Here is a 26,410-nt window from a genome sequence, read left to right as displayed (position 1 = left end):
TCCTCAAATTATTCAGGAACATTATCATCCGGTATTAGTGGACCCGGAGATAGGTAGTGAAAAGTGTTGCCGAGTCTAAATGATCCAATATTCAGTGAGAAGAACAATTAAGAAAGGATCGTCTTTAACGACTGTAACATAAACATCACTAAGTTTAAGGCTCAGTGGTATTGTGTCCAATCAGAACTTTGCCACTTATGCAAATAATTAAGGGAAATTGCTTTAGAGGATATTTAAAGCTTTTTATCTACTAGCACAATGAATCTGAGCTAGTAGGTAAACGCTATTTTAGAGCTGAGGGGGAAAAAGGAGCGACAGAACAGAGTACTAGTCCATTATTTATCGTACCTGTGTAGAATAAGAAATGGTTCACAACATTCTGCATGGACTACTGGAAGGCGAATAAAATTACAAAGAAGGGTACCTACCCAAGAATTGACTGTATTGTGGATGGTCTTCCTGAAATGTAGTCAAGATCTATTTTTGGAATAAAACATGCCTTGCGTTATTCAGGTATCTATCTAACCTGTATAAAAGCTCAAAATAGGAGGAATTATAAAAGTCAAAATGTGTTTACTGTCAGGATTTTAGTGACAGAGGGTGCAAGGGAGTGTGAGGAGTGGTAGTGTCGTGAGTGTTGGTAAAATAAGCCTTGAGTAACAAAAATATCAAGTTTAAACAATAGGTTGAACAATCGCTCATTTTATTAGTTTTATTTTGATAAAAAGGTGACATTTTGAACTAGGCTTTTAATTAAGAAATATACAATTATTTTCTAGCTTTGTTATTTTTTGAAAGTAAGCACCGAGACATATAATGGGCTATTTGTGCTTTCTTCACGGTTTATTGCACTGAAAGTCCGTGGACATACCGCTGTACCACTGGAAACTAGTTTTTCTGCTGTACATTTAATTTACACGCATTTGTATGTGTGTGTTTTCTTATAGCAAAGCCGTATTTGGCTATCTGTTGTGCCCACCGAGTGGGATCGAGCCCCTGATTTTAGCGTTGTAAATCCGGAGATTTACCGCTTCCCCAGCAGGGGACAACACGCATTTGTAAGCTGTACGATGTGACTTGTATAACTTTGGTGGATATTTTTCAGTTTACTTAATCTGGTGGATAGTATTATTTGGTTTTTTGCGGAATATTTATTTTTATTCTATATTTCTGGCAGTATTCTTCTAAATTATTCAGGACTGGGTGGAAAAGAACGCTAGCTAGAAGGTTTGGTTTGAATTTCGCGCAAAGCTACACGAGGGCTATCTGCGCTAGCCGTCCCTAATTTTGCAGTGTAAGACAAGAAGGAAGGCAGCTAGTCATCACCGCCCACCGCCAACTCTTGGGCTACTCTTTTAATCAACGAAAGTAGAATTGACCGTAACATTATAATGTTCCCACGGCTGAAAGAACAAGCATGTTTGGTGTGAAGGGGATTCGAACCAGGGACCTTCAGATAACGAATTGAGTGCCTTAACCTCCTGCCCATGTCGGGCTGCGCCAACTAGAAACGTCATTCTTCTTTAAATAAAAATATAGACAACTTGGCGATTGTTTACCTAGCCTAGAGCCAGGTGCATAAAATGTTTCACAAAAGTAAAAATATCGATTCAATTTTAAACTTTAACTGCTTCTAAATTAAGTTATTTTTCGTTAGAATACCAAAGGTTTTAATATAAAGAATCCTCTTTAACCAATGGAAATTGACTAACGAAATCAACAAATATTTTTCCAATTTAGTTGTCTTTATATTTAATTTTATATTTTCAATACGTAGACCAACAACAGTATAACGTTATACTTTCCTAGCTTAGCACCATGCCATAAAGGCTACTGTTAGGACGTAATGTTACCAAAACGCACCTGCTTTTCTATGTATTAAAATTTGTTGATGTAACTAATTTTCACTAATAAGTATTCCAAGAATAAGCTAAGAATTCATTTCATGAATGATCTTAATTTTGATTGGCTCACAAAGAAATTTACCGACGCTTGACTGCCTTGGCTGAATTCTGCCTCTGTGTTCATCAGGCTCGATTTTGAAGAAAAAAAATCGTTTAGTTGTGAAAGGTGAGGTAAGGATATACTATGGAACATAAAAGGAATGGACAAAGAAGACGGTTAGCCAGACAAAGGCAACAGAAATATAGAGCAGGTCAAAATGCTGCAGACGCTAATAAAACACAACGGAAACGCAGGTTAGGTAGAGAAAGGCAACAGAGATACAGAGCAAGTCAAATTACTACAGATGCTAATGAAATAGAACGGAGACGTAAGTTAGCCAGAGAAAGGCAGCAGAGACACAGAGCAAGTCTGAATGCTGAAGAATTAGAACGGAGACGCAAGTTAGCCAGAGAAAGGCAACAGAGATACAGAGCAAGTCAAATTACTACAGATGCTAATGAAATAGAACGGAGACGTACGTTAGCCAGAGAAAGGCAGCAGAGACACAGAGCAAGTCTGAATGCTGAAGAATTAGAACGGAGACGCAAGTTAGCCAGAGAAAGGCAACAGAGATACAGAGCAAGTCAAATTACTACAGATGCTAATGAAATAGAACGGAGACGTAAGTTAGCCAGAGAAAGGCAGCAGAGACACAGAGCAAGTCTGAATGCTGAAGAATTAGAACGGAGACGCAGGTTAAATGCAATTCGCATGCGAAACTGCAGACTGAATAGAGTACTGACAATTGATAGTAACGCTTTCATTGAAAATGGGTTAGTGTTTAATCACACCAGAAGTATATACTGTTGTCGCTTTCTCTAATTTTTTCCCCCACCATCTATTTTCTGTGGCTAATTATTTGGCCAGAACTATAGTGCTCTTAATTTTTTCCCCTCACCTAAGTTATTTTTGTACACAAGGAAGTGTGTGAATAAACTTAATTTGAAAGTAAGAAAATGTTTTGACCATAAATTCTAAATAATATAGTTACTCTTCTTCCTGCCACATATGACAACTATACAATGGCAAGGGTGCAAGTGACAGCCTGGTAGCATAACCTTAATGCCCTAATGGGTTATATTACATTTTGATATTTCTAGGTGTCAAAGCAATAGAGAGGAGTAGTACTTTTCCATTCATTTTGATGGGTTGTATGCCAGTGAAAAGTAAAAGATGGGTTTAATTTTTACTTCTTGTAGAGGTTGGACATGCAGAAACAACTCAGAAGGAATAAATTATTTATGTTCAAGAAATAAGTAAATTTTTGTTACATTATTGAATTATTAGAAAAAATGTTTTACAATGTATATCACCAGAAGTGAGAACCATATAACACTAATATATGAACTCAGTTTTAAATACTTATGTAATTTATATGTATGTTTTATAGTAAAAGCACAGTGAAATCTGGGAATAGAAGTTTCCAAATATTCACCAAGAACAGACTTTTCACAGAATGTGAAAAAGGTATGTAATGATTTCAGAACTTTAAAATTAATTCAGTTGTTTTACTTCCAATAAATAAATAGTTTTAAGTTTTTACAATATAATGTGTACAAATAACTTATTTGTGTAAATTATGGATTTAAGGAAAGTAATTAACATTTATTGCTTTCAGTGTTATATTTAGTCTTTTTTTCAGCTAAAAAACTAACAGTATAAGACTAATATTAGGGAATAAGAGTAGACTTTTATTCATATTTTAAACAGAATATGCAATAATAGATTATGTTTATTAGTTTTTTTATGTTGGAAATATTGATGAAATATTAATTCATGTAAAATTTTGGAGTGAGCACTCCTTAGTATAATAGATTATATAATTAACTTATATAATCATGGTTATTATGACTTGGTGTTCTGAGATAACTGTGAAACATGAAATTGAAATATATCCCAAGTGCACAAAATTTGCTCTTTTGTGAAATGACAAGAACAGTAGGGATTTTTTTTTGTTGAAGTCTTTATTTAGTGTCTAGAAACTGTGAAGATAATAAAAATATTTACCTTGTAAATATTTTTAGTTAAACTGTCATCATTACATATGATGTGTTAGTGTCCTTCCTTGTGTCAAGCTGTGCTTTAAGCTTTAGGTAACATTCAGAATATTTTATATATGCAGTACTTACATGTTGGCCTAAAGAATCCATGTTGCTTGAACAACAGGTATTCTATAAAAAATTGTACTGGTTTTATTCATGTGGCTGTAGTTCTGAATTCTTGAAACTTGACTTTGTTTCAACATGATATTCATATAACACAATATTCATATTGACTTCTCAATGTATACTCTGTTAAGTGTATGTTGTTCTGTTTGCCTGTTAAATATGCTTATTTTTACATGTTCACATTCCATAAGTGCTTATAACAACTATTAATTTTTCTCAAGAACTGGCATTGAACATTAAAGTGAATAAGACCATTTTTAGATGTGTTTATACAATATGTATTAATAAATATTTTGAACTCCATCTACTTCAACTGTGTACAATTAATCTTTAATTTGAAAGTAAATGTACTGCTTGTACTTTGGATTGTTGGAAATTCTGAAGAAGTAGAGTGGGGTGAACACCTAAGTCATACTTACAGAATCTAGTATTTAATTATTAGAAAAATATCACCTAGCATCGAAACCAAACCAATATCTAAATGACTTGGACTAATAGAAATACAAATATAATTTCCAAAGATAATATACCGTATAATGCAATAAATTAAGATGTTAAAAATTAGGTAAGAATTTTAAAATATTCAGTTTTAAAAATGTAAAATATAACCAAAAATTAAAAAAAGAAGTGAAGAAGAAAGCATTCATTGTATTGGTGTGTATGGTTATTGTTTGTATGAACATGTTTGTTTGTTTGTTTTATATTTAATGTTATAGAATTATGAAACTGAACTTTTATGCTTAGTCATTTATATCACTTTTGTGGGTCAAATCTGGCCATTGCTACAAAATCATGCTCTTTTGGACCATAGATAAGGTGTAAGAATAATGGTCAAACTTCACTGTTCCATCAAATAAGAGTTTTGTACTAGTTTTCCATCCAGTCTACCAATTCAAAGTTAGGAACAACTATGCACAGATTTATTTTGGTTATCTTTGCATTAAATATTTCAAAAGTACAGTTTATCTTTTCAACATTTTTAGAAATGTACGAGACATATTTAATTTTTATAAAAATGTTAACATTTTGTTTCATTTATAATATGCAATTGGATTTTTTTGGTGTGAAATTAAGCTTATTTGTTTGTTACCTTCCATTAGTGATATTTTGCTAGAATATAGGGTAGGCCTAATTCAACATGTTTCAGTCATGGTTGTTGTATCTACTCTGGATAGATGAGACAGGTTTCTGTTAATTTTACCCTGTAAGGTTTCAAACAAAAGTAACATATTGTCAAATGAAACTTTAAAAATTTAATAATGTATGAAATATTTTCATATTGCATTAAATTAAATTAGGAAAGATGATTACTTATTTGCTGTAATATTGAATTTTCTTTTAGATTATTTGCAGTAAAAGTATTGTTGCATCATTATTATTGTGTGTATTTTAGTATGATGTTGTAGAAACAAAGATTTTCTTCCTAGATCTCTTGAAATATTTTTATAGAAAAGTTTTAAGAGAAATATTATATTTGAAAATTTACAAAGTGTAGATAGCCTTAAGTTTTTCATACAGTTTTGAAATTTAATTTGGAAATTTTATTCAGTTAGATTTACTTTTAAGATCATCTCCTATACTTTAACCTCCTTTATTTGTCTTTTTGCTTAAAGCAACCTATAAGATTAACTTGTGGTTTTTGTTTAAAGAACAAGATAACTTGTATATGAACAGCACATATGATCACACTTGTTTTTGTGTCTTCTGATGCTGGCAAGATTAATCATTGTACTATTCCATTTAACTAGATAAAATAAATCTAAATGCATTAAAAAATTAATATTCTATATAAGAATAAATCACTCATATGGTCTGTTATAGCTTCTGTTTAATTAGTTATTTTCTGCTCAGAATGTAACCACTGTTGCATCTTCCAAGTAGTGTGATCTTAAAAATTTTTTGTTAATTTTAGGTCAGAAGATACAACTAGATCTGAAAGATTATTTTAATGGTGATGACTTTTCTTAAGATTCTCGGGACTTAGACCTAAAATACTACAAATAAAACCTGTCTTTTTTATTTTTTATTATTAGTTCACAAACTTTTTGTGAAACTACCTCGAATGTCCAACAATGAAGAATTTAAAACAGGAAGGTTTGAGAGTATTAATAGTTGAATTTATTCAAACAGATTTGATAGCATGTTTGTGAATTTAAAATTTGTTACATGGTTAGTAAGTTGAATAACTCCAAGAGAAAACCCTTTAATTTGTGTTTTTATTTTATTTTTTAAAGTTCTACCATATAAATTTTTAAACTGGTACAGATAGATAGCAGAGATATCAATGGAATTGCAATTTAATCATATATTCAGTCTTCAGAATTGTAGTTCTAGCTGGATGCACAGATTAGAAATTAATAAGAAACATACCAGTTCTTTTTCATTCCATTTGGTTCATTCTGTATGCGTTGTGGCAGGTAGAAATATAAAGCTTGCACTCTACACATCTTGGCTTTGTATAAGGTTTTAACTACTACAATTTATGTTTAAGATATTGAATCATTTATTCTCCCATTAAGGAAATGTTAATGTATGGTGTACATTGCACAGAATATTTCAGTAACTATTTCGCTATTTATATTACTTAGGGTTAAAACAGCATATGTATAAATTCTCCATAATATGATCTAATGTAACTTAAAAAAATATGTGTAGCTACTAATATCAGTTAAATTTTGAAGAGCTAGATTATGTTGCAAACAAGTTATTTTCACAGGATTGATATGAAGTATTTTGGTTCAACAAACATTTTCTAATTACCTGAACTTTCTTTATAGAATTTTATTTGTTTTAAAAATTGTTATAGATAGTAATTTTTTGTGTTATCTGGTTGGTTTTAGTAACATTAAATGTCTTGTTTAGTTTTCAAAATATTTTTTTAAATATAGTAGTCATAACCTTTTATGTAAATATGTAGTCCTGGGTTTTACAGTAATATATGTGTAGCTTTGTTTTGGGTTTCTAGTATCACTCTCAGAATTTGATTATGTATACTTTTAGATTGAAATGTTACAATACTTTTATTTCTGTTTATAATTTTTCTTTCATCCTTTTAAAATGATTTTGAGGAAACTGTTTCACCATTAAATGTTTTATGTTCCCTATATGTGAAATTTGAAGGAACTACACTGCTTGAAACAGTAAAGAATATTCAGTTTTCTCATGTTTATTGCTATTAAATAATGTAAGTGGCACTCCTAATAAATGTTTATGCAAAGAAAGTGACAGGTGACTGGTCACATCATGTAATATACATTTCAGTAGAATATGCAAGTGAAGATAATACAATGTGCTCCTAGTTAGCAGTTTGAATAAGATCAGAGCATGTAGAGGGATTCAGATTGACAGTAAAAAACACCAAAAACACGAATGACATTTGGACATTTACATACTGTGGATGGCAACATATTAGCTAGAAACAAATCAAACCCAAGTCATGCAGAGTGGCTACAAATATAACAAGAAGGGTGTGAACACTTTATTAGATGAATAATAGCCAGAGACTAGAAGAGGGAAGGGCATTACTAAGAGGTTGCTGTCTGGTATAATGTGCTCAATGAAATTGGTGATTCTCAACTTTCCAAATGAATCAGTTATCTCAAGTAGTAAGTGGGACTGCGAATGAGTATGCATATATCCAAAGTATTGCATGGACATTACATCTTCAGTAATGTCAAGTATATATGAATTCATCAGATGACAGAAGGGTGAATGTCTTGTTCACAAATCAGTCATGGTTCAAGCTGCAGTCTGGCATATTACGCATTTGGAGAGTGACTGAAATCAGTTTTAATTGAGAAGGCATGAATGTGGCAGTGATAGCACATTGATTTGTCAGAAATCAGTATTGGTGGTTACACTGAGCTTTGAGTTTCTCATGGAATATTTCCAATTATTTCATTTATTTGCTTATTTTAAGAATTCCACCTGAATTTACTTCTTGCATTAGAATTCAACAGTACCTAAAGAGCATTTATGGACATGAGTTTCAATAGCAGTTTTTTCGTAATGTACTTGTTTTGCATAAAATTAGAGTATGGGTTACCAAAGGTATGAAAAACTATGGTTATTCTTAACTGAACACTATAGTTGTTAACCATTTTTGAATGATCTTAGGGAATGTACATTAAGTATGTGATTGCAGTATTTTCTGACATTTTATAAAACATGTTTTTATCACTGTTTCCATGTTTCAAGTTAAAATAAAAAATGCAAAATATGTATTTGTCCATTGTTTCTGTGAAGTCAGTATTTAAGTTTTTCTTTCAAGCAGGAATAGAATTATATGCACATATAATTTGCAAAATTACTAACTGTAAATAAGTCTTTTATTATAAATAAAATAGAGATATTATTACTTGCAAAGGCACTTTATAAATAATAAATTTTTTGTAAAGTTGTATGGAATATATTGTTTATTTTTCTGGCAGAAAAAGAAGGATTATGGAAAGGCCCATTCAGTTTTATTCAAGCAGCCGACACTCAGTTTGGAATGATTGAAGATTACGTCAAAAAAAAAGAAAACCCTGGCTGGCAAGAAGAAATTGTTTTAACAAAGAAAGCTATAAAAGCTGTGAATCAGATGATGCCTAAACCAAGATTCTTTATTTTATGTGGTGACCTGATTCGTGCTTTTCCAGGTATGTATTGTTTTTTATATGATTAACTTCATTTGGGTTTAATGTTGTATGCTAGAAATGTCATAATTGAATATTCTGTCCCACTGTCTAGTAGATTCTTTTCTTTAATTGCTAATTTAATTATATATCTGGGCTAAGACAAAATATCCAGGTTCACATTGCAATTTGCAGATAAAAAAAATCCCAGTTACAAATCACTTTCCTCTTTGCTTTGCGTAATGTGTGAATTATTCTTTTCCCTTGTATGTTGTCTTCAAGACCTGCCACAACACAATAAAAGTGAAATAATGTTTCAGTTTGATATACCAAAGTCAAAGCTGATGTTTATTTTTTGGAAATTTCTGCTAAATGGTACATAGTGTTGTCGCACTTTGATGCCCATAAAGCATAGATATACACTGTGTAGCTGTATGTTCATAATGTCTGGAATGTGCCAGGTCAGCATCCACATTCTAGCCACCTAGATTATATTATGTAGATTCAGTACATAGTCTACACATTTAGCATTGCACCAATTATGAATTTTCTCAGTATGGGCTCTGTCCAACAGATGACCACATGGTCATTTTTACTTGTATATAGTTTCAATACCATAACTTTTAATACATTATGTGTATCTTCACAAAATTGGTAAAACTTTTAGTAAATATTACAAATCATTTGTAGCCCAAAAAAATAATTTTTTTTTAATGAAGTAATTTTACTAAAAATATTACTAAATATTACAAATCATTTGTAGCCAAAAAAAATTTTTTTTTTAATGAAGTAATTTTACTAAAAATTTGTTTTGAATAAATAGCTTTTTTTTATTCATCCAAATGCAAAGTAATTTTCATGTTAAGGTTAAAAATAATTTTTTCATCTCAGAAATGTTAAATGTCATTTGAGTTATCTCTAAAACATCATAAATACATTTCAGATGTTTTTTTTTCTTTTCAGTGAAACTTTGTTTTATCTACACAAGGCTAGTCAATTTGATGGACCTCATACCCAATAATAAAAAAAAAAAACTTGAAATAAATGTAATTTACCTTTTTTCTTTCCAGAATTGTAATGTGGTATCAATTTTTTATCCTAAGTAGCTTTACATATTACATTACCAATGAGCTATTTAGAGCTGCTCATGTGTACCTCATGAAAAAGTTTTATTATATAATTATTAATTTTACATAATCTAACCTACACTAATCTAAAGAGCTTCCTATTTTTACAGTTTAGTTACTTTTTCTAATAGTAAATAGAGAACACACATGCAAAACATTTTTTTTGTTGCTGTCAGCTGTTTATGACAGTTAACTCTACTTTTTTTATATTAATGGTAGTAGTGTACTAAATATTTTTTATATAAACAAGTAACACCCAAGAACATTGATAAATAACATGCAAAAACAACGACCAATATCTATCACAATTTTTTGGGCTTTCTAACTATGTGTCTAGAGCCATTGAAAGCTTATCCAAACTAGTTGTTGTGTTTTTTGTGAGAACAAAGCTTATACTGAAAGAGAAATTAACATTTTATTGCACAGAAAAGAATATAATACACTAAAACCTGTCTAAGCTGGAATCTACATAGGGTAGAAACTTGTACAAGCCAGAAATATCAATTTTGCAGCATTGTCTTAAGATTTCTCTTTTAAAAGGTGGAACGTGTGTGACCCAGACAGAAAACCATCTTTCACCTACCTCATCTATTAACAAGTAGGATTAGAACCTGATTAAGGCAGAAAAGGTTTTTGATAGATATTAATTTCTTATTTAATTAATAATTTCTTTAAATATTAAGAAATTCTCAGACATTTTGTTACAGTAGGTATTGGTTAAATATATTTTGTTCTTTTTTCTGCCATTATTATTTTTGCAGTTAAATTGGATTCATGATTTGTAGAAATATATTTGTCTTTTAAGTGCAAAATTCTACTCTTTAAAAAATTCTCATGAGAAAAATAAATTCCTATCTTCCCTAATTTTAAAATTTAGGGAAAATTTATCATGGATAATGGGTAAAAGTGAAAATCCATGCTGTTTCAAAAATTTTAAGGAAGAATCAACTTCCTGTGGAATAGAAAGCAAATAACAAAGTGTGGATGACAAGTGCTATATTTGAGGAATTTTTGAACAAATTAAATAAAAGAATGGAACAAGAAAATAGGAATATTCTCCTTTTCCTAGATAATGCAACTTGTTATCCAAAAGATCAACTTTCAAATGTTCATTTAGTCTTTCTCCCTCCATGTACAACATCAGTTTTACAGCCACTAGTAATGGAATTGAACAGTGTATAAAAGTGAAATACAGAAAATTGATGCTTCAGCATATTATTGCAAACATGGACGACTGTAAGAGTGCATCTGAAATGACCATGAAAATTGATGTGTTAGATGCAATTGCATTTTTAAGCCATTCAGTCAAATGCATAAAAGATGAATGTGTAGTAAAGTGTTTTCGAAACTGTGGAATTATTTTTGATAATGGTAGAGATTGTGGAGAAGTTGTTTGTTATGATGATTCTAGTGAAATCCAAACTGGTTAAGAAGATTGATGCAGATGATTCTGTGAACGCAGAAGGTTTTGTGAACATTGACAAGAATGTTTTAACAGAAACTGATGAAATTGATTCAAAATCTATAACAAAATTGCAAGATGGTAACAGTGTGAGAGATTCAGAAGATGAATGAAATGGAAAAGATAGTGAGGAAATAGAAATTCCTACTTCATTGTAAGTGTTAAGTTATATTAATGCTATTAAATTATATGCAAAAATGACGGGGAAAATCAACTTCATGAAAAGGCCGTAGAATTGGCATTCTCTTTTAACTGCATGAGAAAGCCAATAAAAGAAAAAAAAATGAGACGGTTGAAATTGGACACTTTCTTTAAATAAATTTGATTAAGATTTTGTGTACTTGTGTATATTTTGAACATCTATTTTTGTTCTTATTGTAATAAATATAGCATAAACAGTATAATAATTTTATTCACAAATGTCTTACTTCTCTTGAGTCAAGCAGATATAATGTTCCACTAAAAAATTATATATAATTAATGATATTCACTATGTCTAAGCCAGAAAACTTGCTTAGCCAGAAATAATATTCAGTCCTGTGCAATTCCACCTGAGACAGGTTTTACTGTACTATGTCATTTGATAAGTGAGAACATTTGTTTTCTCTTGGTTATATATAATATGGTATTAAACATAAAAAAGATCCATTGACAAATCCTGAAAGAGAGAATGTGACAGGTGGTTTTGGCAAAAGAGGTCTTAATTTCTTTTTGATAGCTCTGTATTTAAAAAACATAAAATAAAAAAATTGAAACTTATGAACATTGATTTATCTGAGGAATGACAATATTATAAGTTATTTATGTTAAATCTAGTACTTTTAGAAAGGTTGGTAAATAAGTTAGAGACGAGGGGGATGTCTAGAGAAAAAATATTGCATTCCTCACACTAAGGAAAATGTATTTTTTTAAAAATAAAGTGAAGAACATAGAACTTGCATACTATTAAAATATGGATTGTTAGCTATGATGTTTTGCTATATTGATTGGTATAACATCAACAAAATAAAAGTAGTTTAATTACATTTTTAATGTAACTCACTAAAACCTCGTGAAATTCACAGTAAAGGATGCCCATGGCTAGAGGAGTAGTTACTGTTGAAAAGTCACTAGACATTTTCGTATTCAAAAAGCCAAGGAGACCATGTTTTGAAGATAGTAATGAGGTCTCACCAAATTATAAAAGAAATAGATTAGTTTGAAAAATTACTTTTGGCAACCTTGTTCAGTTGCAATATATTTGAGTAGCATCTTTCTTTGGTTAATTACTTATTGCATTATTTTGTGACAGTGAGGTGTTTGGTTATTTCTTGCCATTATTTCTGATTATTCTATTATATAGTCAGTTGTACTAACTATTCAAGTGATTAAATTATTACCATAATTTGTTGTTAAGCACCAAGCTACTCAGTGGGTTATCTGTATTTTTTCCACAGGGGTTATCAAAATCTGATTTGCAAGTTATTGTTGACCCTTGAAAAATAAGCAGTTAGTTGAACATAATTAATTAATAAGCCTAACATTAATTGGTTTGCTCTACAGGTGAAAGAAATACTTGCATGTTATTATTGAAATGTGTTTTTTGTAAAAACACTTATTAGTAAAAATGTATGTAGATTTGTGGATTTTATTTTCCTTTAGAAACTGTTAAGTATGTTTTGATTTTCATTTCTGTTATTTACATGCATGTTTTCCACAAAATATGTTTGATCACAAAGAATAAAATAGTACGGTGGATTTGATTAGCAGAAACTATGAATCAGTACTGAATTGGATTAACAATTCTCAGATATTGCTCTGCATCTTTTTAACATTCATAATTTTAACACGTTAAGACAACTAAATCCAGCACTAGGTCTTATCTTTTTGTAAATAAATAAAATGGGTAAATGGTATATTTTTATTCTAATAGTACTGTTATTCAGCTGCAAACCCATATGTTTAATTGTGCTATACATGGCATTTCATGAAGAATGTGGTTGCTGGTATATAAAGTAAAACAAGGTTCCCAAAATTGTTTTTAAAATTAGTTTTTTTTATTTTATATTTTGAGACCTCATCACTTTCTTCACAACATGGTCTCCTTGGCCTTTGGAAAAAAGTTTCTTGTGACTTTTCAGCAGTGCTTACTCCTCTCTCCATAAGCATTCTGTACTCTGCATGTCACGAGGGTTTCAGTAAGTTGCATTTAAAAGTTAATTAAACTACATTTCGTTTGTTCATGCTAATATTATCGTTACTCAGATAAAGCATAATTTTCATTGCTTTCAATTTTATTTGATTACAGAGCCTTTAAATAGAAAATCAGACCCTTCTTGCTACACTCACCTGTCACATTCTCATTTTCAGAACTTGTCAGTAGTTCTCTTATGTTTAATAATATGTTATTTATAAGTAATAGAAAGTCAAGGTTTTCATTTATCAAATGATGCATTTTATCATATTGTTTTCTGTACAGAAAAATGTTAACTTCTCTCAGTACAAGCTTTGTTACTATGGGAAACACACTGCGATGGCTCGTGTAACATAATTAGAAAGCCAGAATAATTGTGCTAGTTATGGGATGTTAACTACTTTTCGCATGTTGTTATTGTATATTCTTTAGTGCATTCTTTACTTAAATAAAAATTACTTTGTGTACTAATACCATTGTGTTATTGACAGCAAATACAAATAACTCCTGTGGTAAGTACTTTATTTCTTGTTCTTCATGCGTATTCTTTACTTATAAAAGTAACTAAAATATTAAAATAGAAGACTCCTCAGATTACTTAAGGTTAGATTACGTAAAATATACAATAATAACAAAATAATTTTTTGCAAGGCATGAAAACAAATACCTTGGAGTAGTTCATGAGTAATGTAACTTGGTTGCATAATATGAGCTGCATCTTGTCCTATGGCCTGAGTGATTTACAACTTATAATGATGTGAATAGTAATAGTAACTTGCAGAGGTGTAGATCTTGGTGGGATGGAGGGATAGATCCCCCTTCATTTAGGTGGGGGGTATGGTGCATACAATCATCCCCCCCTACAGTTTGGTCTGTTGAATTGTTTCATTGCATCACAGGCCTACAAGTTGTGTGTTTGTTCTTGTGATTCTTGTGTTCTTACCAATCGAATTACATAATTAGGCCTAGATGTAGGCTTTTTCAGAAGCCGAAATGCACATCTTTAATATAGGCGTGCTTCTAAGCTTTTCGATCTAAGCGATGGTTCGTAAGTATCAGTCAGTAGGCCTAAGTATACATGCAAGGCTTGCAAGCACTATCACAGAATCTACCTACGTCTTGTACGTAGTGTAAGATTAAGTAAAATTTTCATCACAACAGATTGAACAGAGCATGAAATTCGAAAATATTACTCCCAAGCATAAACACCTGTGATCTAGATCTGGCAGGCCATTTGTAGCTTGTAGCTGCATCAATCTTATGTGTATATTATGCGGTTTTCCTACGCCATATCTTCTTATGCATGCCTAGCTGGTTTTATTGTCGAATGCCTTACTCTCCTAAGCTGCCGAAGCCACTGACCATAGTGTACGTTTAGTTTACAGTTAACGACAGGTTTGGGCCACTCGGATCCAGACGCGCCCAACATCAGCCCCCTCTGCTCCCTTTGGTCTGAGTCTTGATTTTACAACAGTACTCATTTGACCTGTGTTTGTAGCCCTCATTAATCCATGAAATTTCAGATTATCACTGCCCTCTAATAAAGTGCTGGTGCTTTATAGTAAAACAACAATATATTCTCTTATCATAGATAGTAAAAATATTGTATTTAATTGTATAATTAGAACACAAAAGGAGTGACTTCAATGGCCTGATGCTTCTACTCGAATTGTATTGCTAGTTTTTGTTTAGGTGTTTTTATTTAATAGACGTCCTGAAAGACATTATATCACAACATGTTTGCCTTTTGATGAGCTTTAACAGGAATATAATATATTTGTGATTGTTTGAGTATTTTTCGAGAAACTTGCAATTACTTGTGTTGTAACTAGCACAAATTTATTGTTCCAGAGATGCCTAGGAGGTCAATCGGCTTGGAAGTCACTGTGAGGTTCATGCGTTCGACTTAAATACATTGTACAGTTCAGTCCCACTTTCATTCTGTTCTATCTTCATTCGTTGTACATTAGAGTTTTTCAGTAAATACTATATTTTAGCCTGTTGAGAAGTGTCAGAAACTTTCCAATATTACACAGTTCTACAAGCCAGTTACTAGTACTACAAGTGACAACGCAGATGCAAATAATCCAACAACCTCAAGCAAAGGAATAGAAACTGGTTATACAGAGGAAATACCATATTCATCAGAGGACGAGTCTGAAAATACTTGTGCAACTATTGCACATCATTAACCACCAGATAGTTGTGAAACAAGTTTGTGCAGTAATGAAAAATCTGACAGATAATCCACACAGATACAGTATGGAAAGCCATATCATCTAAACACACAACTAATACCACGACAGAAAGTAAAATCTCAAAATATCAATTTCCAGGGCAGGTAGTTTGATGAGTTCCCATGGCTGTACTTCAACAATCAGACTCAAAAAGTCGTGTGCTTTCATTGTGCCAAGGCAGAAAATAGAGGCCTTTTTACAGGGAAATTGAAGAGCCCAGTGGAGAATACCTTCACATCCACCAGTTTTTGCAGCGGGTAAAAGGCAAAACAGAAATTCAACAAACACCAATCCTCCTCTTAGCACAGATTCGCTATATCTCCAGAAGGTTCATTTGATGTAGCTCCAGTGACTGTCTAGCTACATGATGAAAAAAAGAAGTCTAGCCAAGATATTCAGAAGTTTATGTTTCTTACTGCATCAAGGTTTAGCATTACATGGACATACTGATACAGAGGAGAACTTCCTGCAGTTAATGAAGCTCCTGGAAGAGGAAGATCCTGAGTTGATGGCCTACTTGTCAAATAAAACCACAGTCACATCACCCCAGGCTCAGAATGAAATAATGGAGATGTTCAGCCATCAAATACCGAGGAACATAGCACACAAAGTGCAGCAAAGTAAAATCTTTGTGTTAATGGTTGATGGCACTCAAGATATTACAGGTGCCGAACAGGAAGCAGTATGTGTACGATACATAGATGAGAACCTTGACGTCCATGAGACATTTCTTGGTTTGTGCAGTGTTTCCGATACAAGTGGTGAAACAATATCCTTGACTATACTTGATGTACTGACTAGACTCAATTTACCACTGTCAGGATTAAGAGCACAAACTTATGATGGAGCTGCTAACATGAGTGGTGTGTACAGTGGATGCCAGGCAAAAATAAAAGAGAAGCAACCTTCAGCTTTGTTTTTTCACTTCTGAGCACACAAGGCTAATTTAATAATGCAACATGCAGTTTAAGCTTGTAAATGTGTTCGAGATTCTATCAAGTGGGTATATGAACTTGGTGTCTTCCTTCAGAGGTCAGGCAAATACAAGGCAATCTTTGAAAATATTGTATCGTCACACAGCCACAATGGTCCAGTTAAATACATCCGCCCACTGTGTCCAACACACTGGTTGTGCCGCCTATCTGCCCTTACATGTGCTAATGATCACTACAGTGACATTGTTGATTTTTTGTCTCAATTAGCAAATGAGAAATCAGATGTAGCTGTGAAAGCAGAGGTCTACTGGACAGATATGACAAAGGAAAGACAGTTTTAGGGTTGTTGATGGCTCAGCATCCATTAGCTGCATTAAAGGAACTAAACCATGCATTTCAAGCAAAATCAGAGACAGTATCTGGCATGATTGAAGCAACTGCAATGACAGTTGAGCAATTGCGGGTATTGCAAACAGAGGAAAATTACAACAAGATATTTGATGAAGCTGAGAAAAAGGTTACTTCCCTAGATCTGGTGCCTATTGAACTACCACACATTCGCAGACTCCCCAGAAAGATCACAGGTGATGGCTTAGCACACCATTCTGCAACAGCTAGAGATTACAACAGAAGCCAATATTTTGAATTTGTGGACACAGTCATTGAACATCTGACCACTAGATTCAATGCAGACAACAATGACTTGAGGCAATATCTGGCACTTGATAACATGATCACATCTGGCAAGATTGACAACTCGGCTATTAACTTCTATCCAGAAATCTCTGCACAACGGCTCGAGTTTCAGTTGCTCATGTTCAAAGGAACAACAAAAGCAGTATCTCTGAAAGGTGCAAAGGATGCTTACTGTAAAATGCATGAAACAAGCCAGCAGATGTTTAGTGAAGTGTTTCTTCTCATGAAAATTTTGCTTGTATATCCAGTATCCAACTGCAAATGTGAACGCAGCTTTTCTGCATTAAGACGGTTGAAGACATGGTTAAGATCAACTATGTCTCAGTGCCGTCTGAACCATGTGGCAGTTTGTCACACTCACAAAGATGAGGTCGACAAGATAAATATAGAAGAGTTTGTGAAAGAATTCATAAACAGATCATCACAAAGGAGGTCTACGTTAGGGAACATATAGACCAGAGGACTAAATGAATCTAATTTCAATGAAAAGTATGAATAATTATGTGCTACATTGTATTGATGTGTAATTTTCTAGAGTTTGCAAAGACATTTTAATTATTTTATCAAACAACATGAACAGTTTTTCAGTAGGTATAAACTTATCAAGGGTAATTACTAATTTTATTAATATTTGAAAACGTAATTCATGCAATTAAAGTTATCAGTAACCTTGTCAAGTATAATGGCCATCTTTTATACTGTGCATTGTGCAGGAATAAATTCATGTGGCAGTTAACTTGTGACACATTTGTTGTTATTACATTTTGAAAACTGTTCACAACACCTCACTTATACAAACCTACATGGAGACCTTGAAGTATCATGGCAACAAGAATACTCTGTTACTGCATGCTTTCAGGTTCACGTAATTAGAGATTACCAATTTGCAAATTGAACAGTCCACATAAATGGTTGCAAAAATCATCCCTCCCCCATCGGGTGTAAAAAATCTACGCCCCTGCTGAAACTGCTACAAATGTATCATATGAAGAGGTGCATTAAGAGTTAGGTTTCCCAAATATACATAGCATAAGTACATAGTTTATGGAATTTACTCTTGAGAGCTGAACTTGTAGTTATAATTTTCAGTATTATTTTGATGTTGCTAATGCAGGAACTGCTTTACGTAAACCCCAAGAAATTGATTTCAAGAAAGTTTTCAGTGAATTAGATCCAGAAATTCCTCTGGTTTGTGTTTGTGGAAATCATGATATTGGAGACACTCCAACTCCAGACTCAATAAATTTTATAAGAACACTTTTGGAGATGATTACTCTTCTTTCTGGTGTGGAGGGATGATGTGCATGGTTATGAACTCTCAATATTTTCAAGACCCAAGTATGGTACGTGTTAGATTTAAGAATTTTTAGTGGTATTTTGTCCTGTCCTGTGTGGCTGTGCTGTTTGTGAAGTCGTTATACGTAAAATAAGGGTTTTTATGCTTGCATGTGTACAATTGTCTGTAATTCTTTGTCACGTTCTTCTGAATGTTGCATTTTTAATCAGTTTATAAAGTAAGTGAAATATGCTTTCAAAAGTGGAGTTACTGCTATATTGATGTTTATTGTCTTCAAACCTTAACATAGCATGCTTTTCAGTTATTAGTGCAGTATTTTATTTCTGTGATAATAAAGCAACAGCATATTGTTCACATGAAAAATTTGAGACTTGGGAAAGGAAAGGTTTGAATCTTCTAAAACAAAAACAAACAAACAAAAGTCTCAAACTGTGTGTGGAAGTTATTATGTAATCCTATGTTTTGATTTATTTTAGTTGTGAAGTATTGGTATTTAAATGTCTTAGTTCAAGAGGTCAACCACTTAAAATTTTACTAATAAAAGAAAATGTGGTAACTAAAAGCTCATACATAATACAGTTTTACATTGTAAAACATTGTCTTATAAAAATAAATTCCTCTTTTACTAATAAAGCAGATAAAAACATTTCAACCTTCCTAGGTCATCGTCAGGTTAACAAAGAGAGACTTTGCAACTGACCATTGTCAGATACATGACGAGAGAGTACGAATGGGTATGGGATTGTAGGGGGTGTTGCAATTAGATGTTAGGTCATTAATAACTATAGGTATAAAGGTGTTCCTTTCATATTGGTTTTATTTTAGAATACCTTTATACTTATACCAATTAATAACCTAACATCTAATTGCAATGCCCTTTACAAACCTCTACTCATTTATACTCTCAACCGTAAGATGTGCCCAGCAGCAGTCAGTTTCAAACTGTTTGTTAACCTGAGGATGACCTAGGAAGGTTGAAACGTTGTTCTCTGCTTCATTAATAAAAGTGTTAATATCCATACCAGTCATTCTGAGATACATTTTTAATTCAAGTATGTTTATTGTCATCAAGAAATTCCACTCTTGATTCTGCATACATCAGGAAATAAAAAGTATATCCAAAAACACCATATGGAAAGATAAAATGATCTATACCTTTGTAAATTGAAAAACATTGATTCTTGTTTTCATACTGATCAACTTCTTTTCTATTTATTAAATCAAAATTGCACAGAAGCTTTATTAATTAACATCAAGATATTTATTCACCAATAAAACAAAATAAAATACAGAGTTAAACAAATGTAAAACATTTTTTGTCTAAAGAATACTTACTTTGTGTAGATTGTCTTATTGTTTCTTTACTTTTCAATATATTATTTTTGGAGACTTTTTCATCACATTGTTACTGTACTGTTCTAAAAGCTGTCCCATAAATTGCTATAGTTTAGTTAAAGGTTTTTTAATTATGCAATCAACTTTTGAAGTTGATCTCATAGAACTATTACACTATATAACACAAATTTTGTTTCTGGATAGTGTGTTATTTCTTAATTGCTATGTTGTAAAAGTACAGAAAATGGCCATTATTTCCTTCAAACTTTGCTTTTGTGACCTGGATAATGAAATTTAGAAATTAACCTATTTTCTCTGTAAAAATGGGCAAATTTGCACATTTTCATTTACATAAGGTCAGAATAAAACAACATATGAATCAAGATTTACATGTAATTTTACTATAGGTACACAAAAATGAACAAAAATGTTTCGGAGCGAGTAGTTTCTCAAGATTTGCGATTGTAATGTAAATCACTTTCACATATCTGGCAGAGTAAGTACAGCGAGCTCAGGGCAGTGTGGCACTGGGGAAATGGATGATAGAAGGTTCGGGTACATGATAGCAGATGCATTCTTGCCAGCTCTAGAATTTGGTGTGAACCCACTGACCACTCAAGCAATTGCTACTTCTGCATGGTGGACCCTTCCAAGTGGCTCTCTGTACTACCCTGTAAAGAGCAAAATAAAATTGTTATTATGAAGAACAAATTTATTTCATCCACATAGATCTTGGGGGGGTATACATCCTCCCCTTTATTTTAGGTGGGGATATGGTGCATACAATCATCCCCCCCCCCCAACAGTTTGTTCTGTTGAAATGTTTTATTGCATCACAGGCCTACAAATTGTATGTTTATTCTTGTGTTTCTCATGTTCTTGCCAATCAAATTACATAATTAGGCCTAGATGTAGGCTTTTTCAGTAGTCGAAATGTACGTCTTTAATATAGGCGTGCTTCTAAGCTTTTCGATCTAAGCGATATTTCATAAGTATCAGTCAGTAGGTCTAAGTATACATGCAAGTATCGTGGCAACAAGATTTTTCTGTGATTGCATGTTTACAGCTTTCAGGTTCACGTAATCAGAGATTACCAATTTGCAAATTGAACAGTCCACATAAGCGGTTGCAAAAATCATCCCCCCCATTGGGTGTAAAAAATCTATGCCCCTTCTTATGTATAAGAGGTTCATGCAAAATTTTTGTGATATTTTTCTGTACTATTGGAAACTTAAAAAAATTAAGATATTTATTTTTAAAAGGTCTAATATTTGTGTGATATAAAATCTTACTATTCATGCAAGCAAAAATTGTCAGTCTTACATTCTAGAATTTTTTTGCAGTGCTTGCATTTTACCTTTTCTCAGGTAAAATGAGGTGCTCAGGGTGTGTCTTGATCCCTGACAGGCATGCCGAAATATGCCTTATTGGCTTCACACATTTTAGCAGATGCTGTCACAGAATATGTTTTCGTTTTAGTTTTGATAAATTGGCCACATGCATAGCAGAATCCATCTGGAGAATGCTTGCAGCTTCTTGATGCCATCTCTGATGAAATCAGATTGGTCTATGTGTTCACTTAGGCAGCTAGAACTAAACTGAAGTGGTGAGCCCCTGTATGTATATATATTACTGTGGAAAGTTCTAGAAAATTCTAAAAGGTTCTTGAAAATTCTCATAAGTTCTACAATATTCGAGAAAATTCTTGTAAGTTCGAGAAAATTTTCTGTCAGCTACTCGGCACTGAATCAACCTGGAATGTTTTGGAAAATGGGTAAATTTGAAAATTTCATTACCCAGGTCACAAAAGCAAGGTTTGAAGAGAAAAATAGGTCTTTTCCATTTACTTTAGGCATAAGCAATTGGGAAATAATACTTTCTGCCCAGGAACAAGAAAAAGTAAACATTTTGTTACATAGTGTTATGTAAATTAATGTAGTAAATAATCCTCCACTGTTTAATTTAGGTGCTTGACAATGCGAGAGAACAGGAAATATAGTTAGAGGAACAGCTTTCTCTGGCAAAATTAGGGGCATTCCAACATATTCCATGGTTTCTGTTTAAACCTGATGAGGAAAAGGAGTATTTCAATATAGATAAAGATTTAAGAATAAAAATGCTAAAGAAACTTCAAGAGGCAGGTAAGTTTGTAATCTTACAATATAACATTATAAGAAGTTTAAAAAGTTGTTGCTACTATAATATTTTGTTAAGAGCTAAGAGTGATTAAGAAATTAAGTGTAAAAGGATGAAAATATTGAGTTATCTGTTGAACAACTCCTAGAAAATGTGGATTAATACAGTTAAAAATCATATAATACAAAAAATGAATTTTTTTATTTATCAGTTATTTTTAGTTTTTCTCATATAAAACATTCAATCTTCCCACAAGCTATTTTTCTTTGCAGTTCTGTACATTTTGCATAAATGTTATCAGGAAAAGGTTTTCCAAAATGGTATTACCTCTACATCCCTATAACTGTTTTGACTTTTATTTGCCCTTTAGAGATTGGTGAAGTTTTTAAAAGTGAATCAGTCATTTTATACCCCATATTATTTGCTTCACTGTAATATTGAGTTTTTTATCTGGTCTGGAATGTCCTTGTTATTTTATTGTTTGGGCAATACACATTTAACAATATAAGTTACATACATTTCTAAATGTATATTGAACCAAACAAACATAGATATGAATATTATATAAAACCTGTCACAAGTCAATCTTTGCTTTTGTTAACTGGATGCCTTTTTTACCATTGTATTTTTCAGGTTATGTTTTCTTTTGTCTTCATTGTCTGTTGTTTGTTTGTTTTTAAATAAACTTTTACGTTGTGTTTATGGGTCATTTATCTTATCAATTCTTTTAGTTTGTTTGAACTTTAGATGTTACTTATTGTTTTATGCTTTAGGTCAATTTTTTGTTTTGCAGATGTGTTACTCTTAGTCTTTTTGTAGACTACATAATTTAAAGTTTTTCAGTTCATTAATTCTGTGTACATTATTCAATTTCTTTAGTTTATGTCTTTTTGACTACATTTCATGACATTTCTGTTCTTTTTTATGGGTTTTCTATGAGAATTTTTGGCTTCCATTTTGCTTCCTTCTCTACTCACTTTCCAGATCTCCTCACTGGAATCATTCCTTGTCTTATAGTCTTGCTTGATCTGTTCATTTCCTACTACACAACAGAACTATCAAATGTTTGGAGCCCACTGCACCAGAAGTTTACTCCAATTCTTCTTTGTTTAAAGTCCATTTCTTGATCTATTCTGTCTGTATACCTATATTCAGCCATCTTACTTCACCATGGAGTCCCACCTCTCACTTTATTGGGTTTTTTATACCCCAGTGTCTTCTTTTCTTTGGTTCCTCTAGGTGAGTTTGCCTTCCTGTTGTAGATACTTACTTGACTGTCTTTCTTTAGCTTTGTATGTGTTTTGTAGAGTATACTTTTGCACATCACCTTATCTTAATCAGTCTTCAGGCTCTCATTTCATGGCCAACAGGCTTTTGCTCACCTGTCCCAGCTAATCACTCACACCTCCTTCCTTCTTCAAGAAGCTACTCAGGTGGGTTTCAACACAGAGAAATTTTGAGCTGCTTCACTGTTTACATGTCCAAAGTGAACTGAAAGAAAAATACAAATGTTGAAACGGCCCGGGATGGCCAGGTGGGTTAAGGCGTTCGACTCGTAATCCGAGGGTTGTGGGTTCGAATCCCCGTCGCACCAAACATGCTCCGAAGCTTTACAAGACATTTGTGATGACGAGAAACCCGCTTAAAGTAAAAATGTATTCTCAAGACGGCTAGTATGGGTATTAGCACTTTAACTAAACTAAACTAAAATAAATTTAATTAAAGTGTTAATACCTATACTAGGCATCTTGAAAATGTCTTTTTTTTACAAGACATTACTATTTGCCTCACACTTAGTGTACCAACTACATAACCAAATCGATGATACCAAATGTTTCGATAGTAATCTCTATTTCAGACTGAATGTTATTAGCCTATGAGAGTAAAAAGAGCTTGAATAAAAAGAGCCAGGTATAAGCCAAAGGAGCTGAAAGAGAATAACTGTAACGTAGTCATGTGCTTATTGGTGAGTGTTGTGCTATTAAAGCTAGTCGATATTCCATATGTGGTTTATCTCTCATTCAATTAAAAAAAACTTTAAAAATTGGTGGAATACATGTTCTAAAATGTCAATAGTTTGCTCAACTTATCCAGCTCTACCATAGAATCAAACATTCAAGTAGCAGTCATCATTGTAGTTGCACTGGTTCTATCCTTACCAGCAACAGTGTTGATAACTTCTTCCCCTACTACCATGCTAATAGTGCATGAATTTTAGCATCATTGGTGGGAACCTTTATAATAGCTCCATAATCACTCACACCTGCTTCCTTCTTTAAGAAGCTACTCAGGTGGGTTTCGTTTCTGGTGGAGAGGTTCTCTACCAACCTTCAACAGTATGTTATTCATTTGGGGATTCTCTTCACATCCCTATTTGATCAAATGCAGTCTTTTCCACTTTGGCTTAGAATATTAGCTGGACAATCATGTTTGCCATCTTTTCTTCTCTCTCTTTCCATGAGGTTTCCTCTCTCTTTTTTGACATGGTCTTCCTTGGAAGTGGTCATTCCCTTGGGTCAGGTCAGATGCACAAAGATTCCCTTCATTAGATACTTTTCAACCAGTGGAACTTCCTTTACAATCCCTTGCTCCATCCATTTTCCTCAATTCCTGTGTGTTTTGTGTTGGTGATCAGTTGAGAAAGCTACTCTCCATATTCACACTCTGGTACCTTGGCAATTCATTGGGATCCTTTTCTTCTTTAACTGCAAGGAAGAATATTTTTTGTCTGTAATTCTACGATCATCGGCTTTATTACCTAGAAAGGGGGAAGCAAGTACTTATCTCTGTCTGATCAAACTCTGAATTTTGTGTATTAAGCCAATAACATTGATGTGTATTATGAAACATAACTGAATAGTCTGAAACTGAGTTAAATGGTAATTTAGATTGAGAAGTTAAATAAATGTTTATATCTATTCAATTTATGATAGTTGCCAACAAGATTGATATATATACACACACACACACACATTTTAATATACAAACAATGTCACAATTTACAGTAGTGATTCTTTCAAATAATGATTTATGTACAGAAGTTTTACAAACAATATTGAGTTTTTTATCTGGTCTGGAATGTCCTTGTTATCTCATCAACTGTTCACTAGTTTCTTGACAGAATGGTCTCTTCATCCTCACATTTTTCTGTGGGTATATTCTCAAATGATAACAATGCATGTTTGTGGTATGCCACACTTTCTTCATTTTAGTTTCTCAGTTCCTCACTTTTCAGCAGTGGAGAAAATGCTTTTGGTCAAGATTGGAGGAGTCTCCACTTGTATTCCTGTCCTCCAGTTTGACTTATCTTTTGGGTCTTTTCCCTTATCAAGACCAAATCTTGTTGTGCTCTGCTGGTTATTCTGTGTTTGCCACTTAGATGTGGCTCCCTCTGCTTTGACCCTTACTGGAGCAACACTCCTTATCCTTTTCTCTGTCCTGTCCATTCCTCACTTGTCCCTGATCTGACTTTTTTCCTCCTTCTTTAAGAGTGACTTTGTCCAGTTATGTCCCTTAGTTCAGGGGGTTAGCTCCTATATGTCTGCCTTCCATTCAGATTCCTCCTTTTCTGAATCTTTTCCCTTATCTAGACCCATCCTTCTTGTGTTCTATTAATTCCTTGAGTTTGGCCAGCTCCAATATAGTTCCCACTGTTCTGGTCCTTGATGAAGCAACAGACCTTTCCCCTTTTTTCAGTGATGTTCACTCCTCTGTCCATTGCAGTTTGCCATTTTGCATTCCGTCGTCACCATACTCTTACACTTCTGTTGGTTTTTTTTTCAGTTTCTGTGCCTAAGCTTATGGGCTCACCCCTCTTGTGTTGCATCTTTCATAGCCTCTGACTTTTATCCTTCATCTTTGTTTGTTTACCAGAGACTTTAGTCTTGCTTTAGTTTTTGGACTTTTTCTAAATGCTTCTATTTCTTTTGTACTTATGTTCTTCACCTGTCCAAGCTTTTCATCTGGTTGTTTGTTAAGTGTTTGTCTGTTTCATCTGTTGCTCTTTATAGAATTGCCCTGTCAAATGCCCTCCTTTCTCACTCTTTCAGAAGGTTTCTCTTCCCCATCTGTGGTCCATCTGACATATTTTCTTTCTTCTGCCAAATTGAGATCTCCATATTGTTCTTTTTCCTGGCTAGTTCTCCCTGGAACCCTCTGAAATTTGCTTCTTGTAAGATATTTCTCTTAAGGACCCAATCCTCCTCCTCCTGGCATGCAGTCTTTGTTCTTCCAGTTTTTTGCAACATCCTTCATCATGTCTTGTATGTTTTTTATTATCCAGAT

General features: G+C 32.9%; 1 pseudogene across 1 annotated transcript in view; it reads left to right on the top strand.

The window, feature by feature from the left end:
- The first annotated feature begins 1,805 nt into the window (after positions 1 to 1,805).
- The window catches only part of LOC143235111 (serine/threonine-protein phosphatase CPPED1-like), a 31,266-nt pseudogene continuing 6,661 nt past the window's right edge, over positions 1,806 to 26,410 (top strand). The window contains exons 1-5 of the transcript XR_013018921.1: positions 1,806 to 2,717; positions 3,335 to 3,411; positions 8,543 to 8,752; positions 18,473 to 18,701; positions 21,957 to 22,131. The product of XR_013018921.1 is annotated as a serine/threonine-protein phosphatase CPPED1-like (transcript). The remainder of the gene's footprint in view (positions 2,718 to 3,334; positions 3,412 to 8,542; positions 8,753 to 18,472; positions 18,702 to 21,956; positions 22,132 to 26,410) is intronic.

This window comes from Tachypleus tridentatus, chromosome 12 (assembly GCF_004210375.1).
Source record: "Tachypleus tridentatus isolate NWPU-2018 chromosome 12, ASM421037v1, whole genome shotgun sequence".
In the NCBI taxonomy this organism is placed as follows: Eukaryota; Metazoa; Arthropoda; class Merostomata; order Xiphosura; family Limulidae; genus Tachypleus; species Tachypleus tridentatus.
This window is presented reverse-complemented; position numbering and strand designations above follow the sequence as displayed.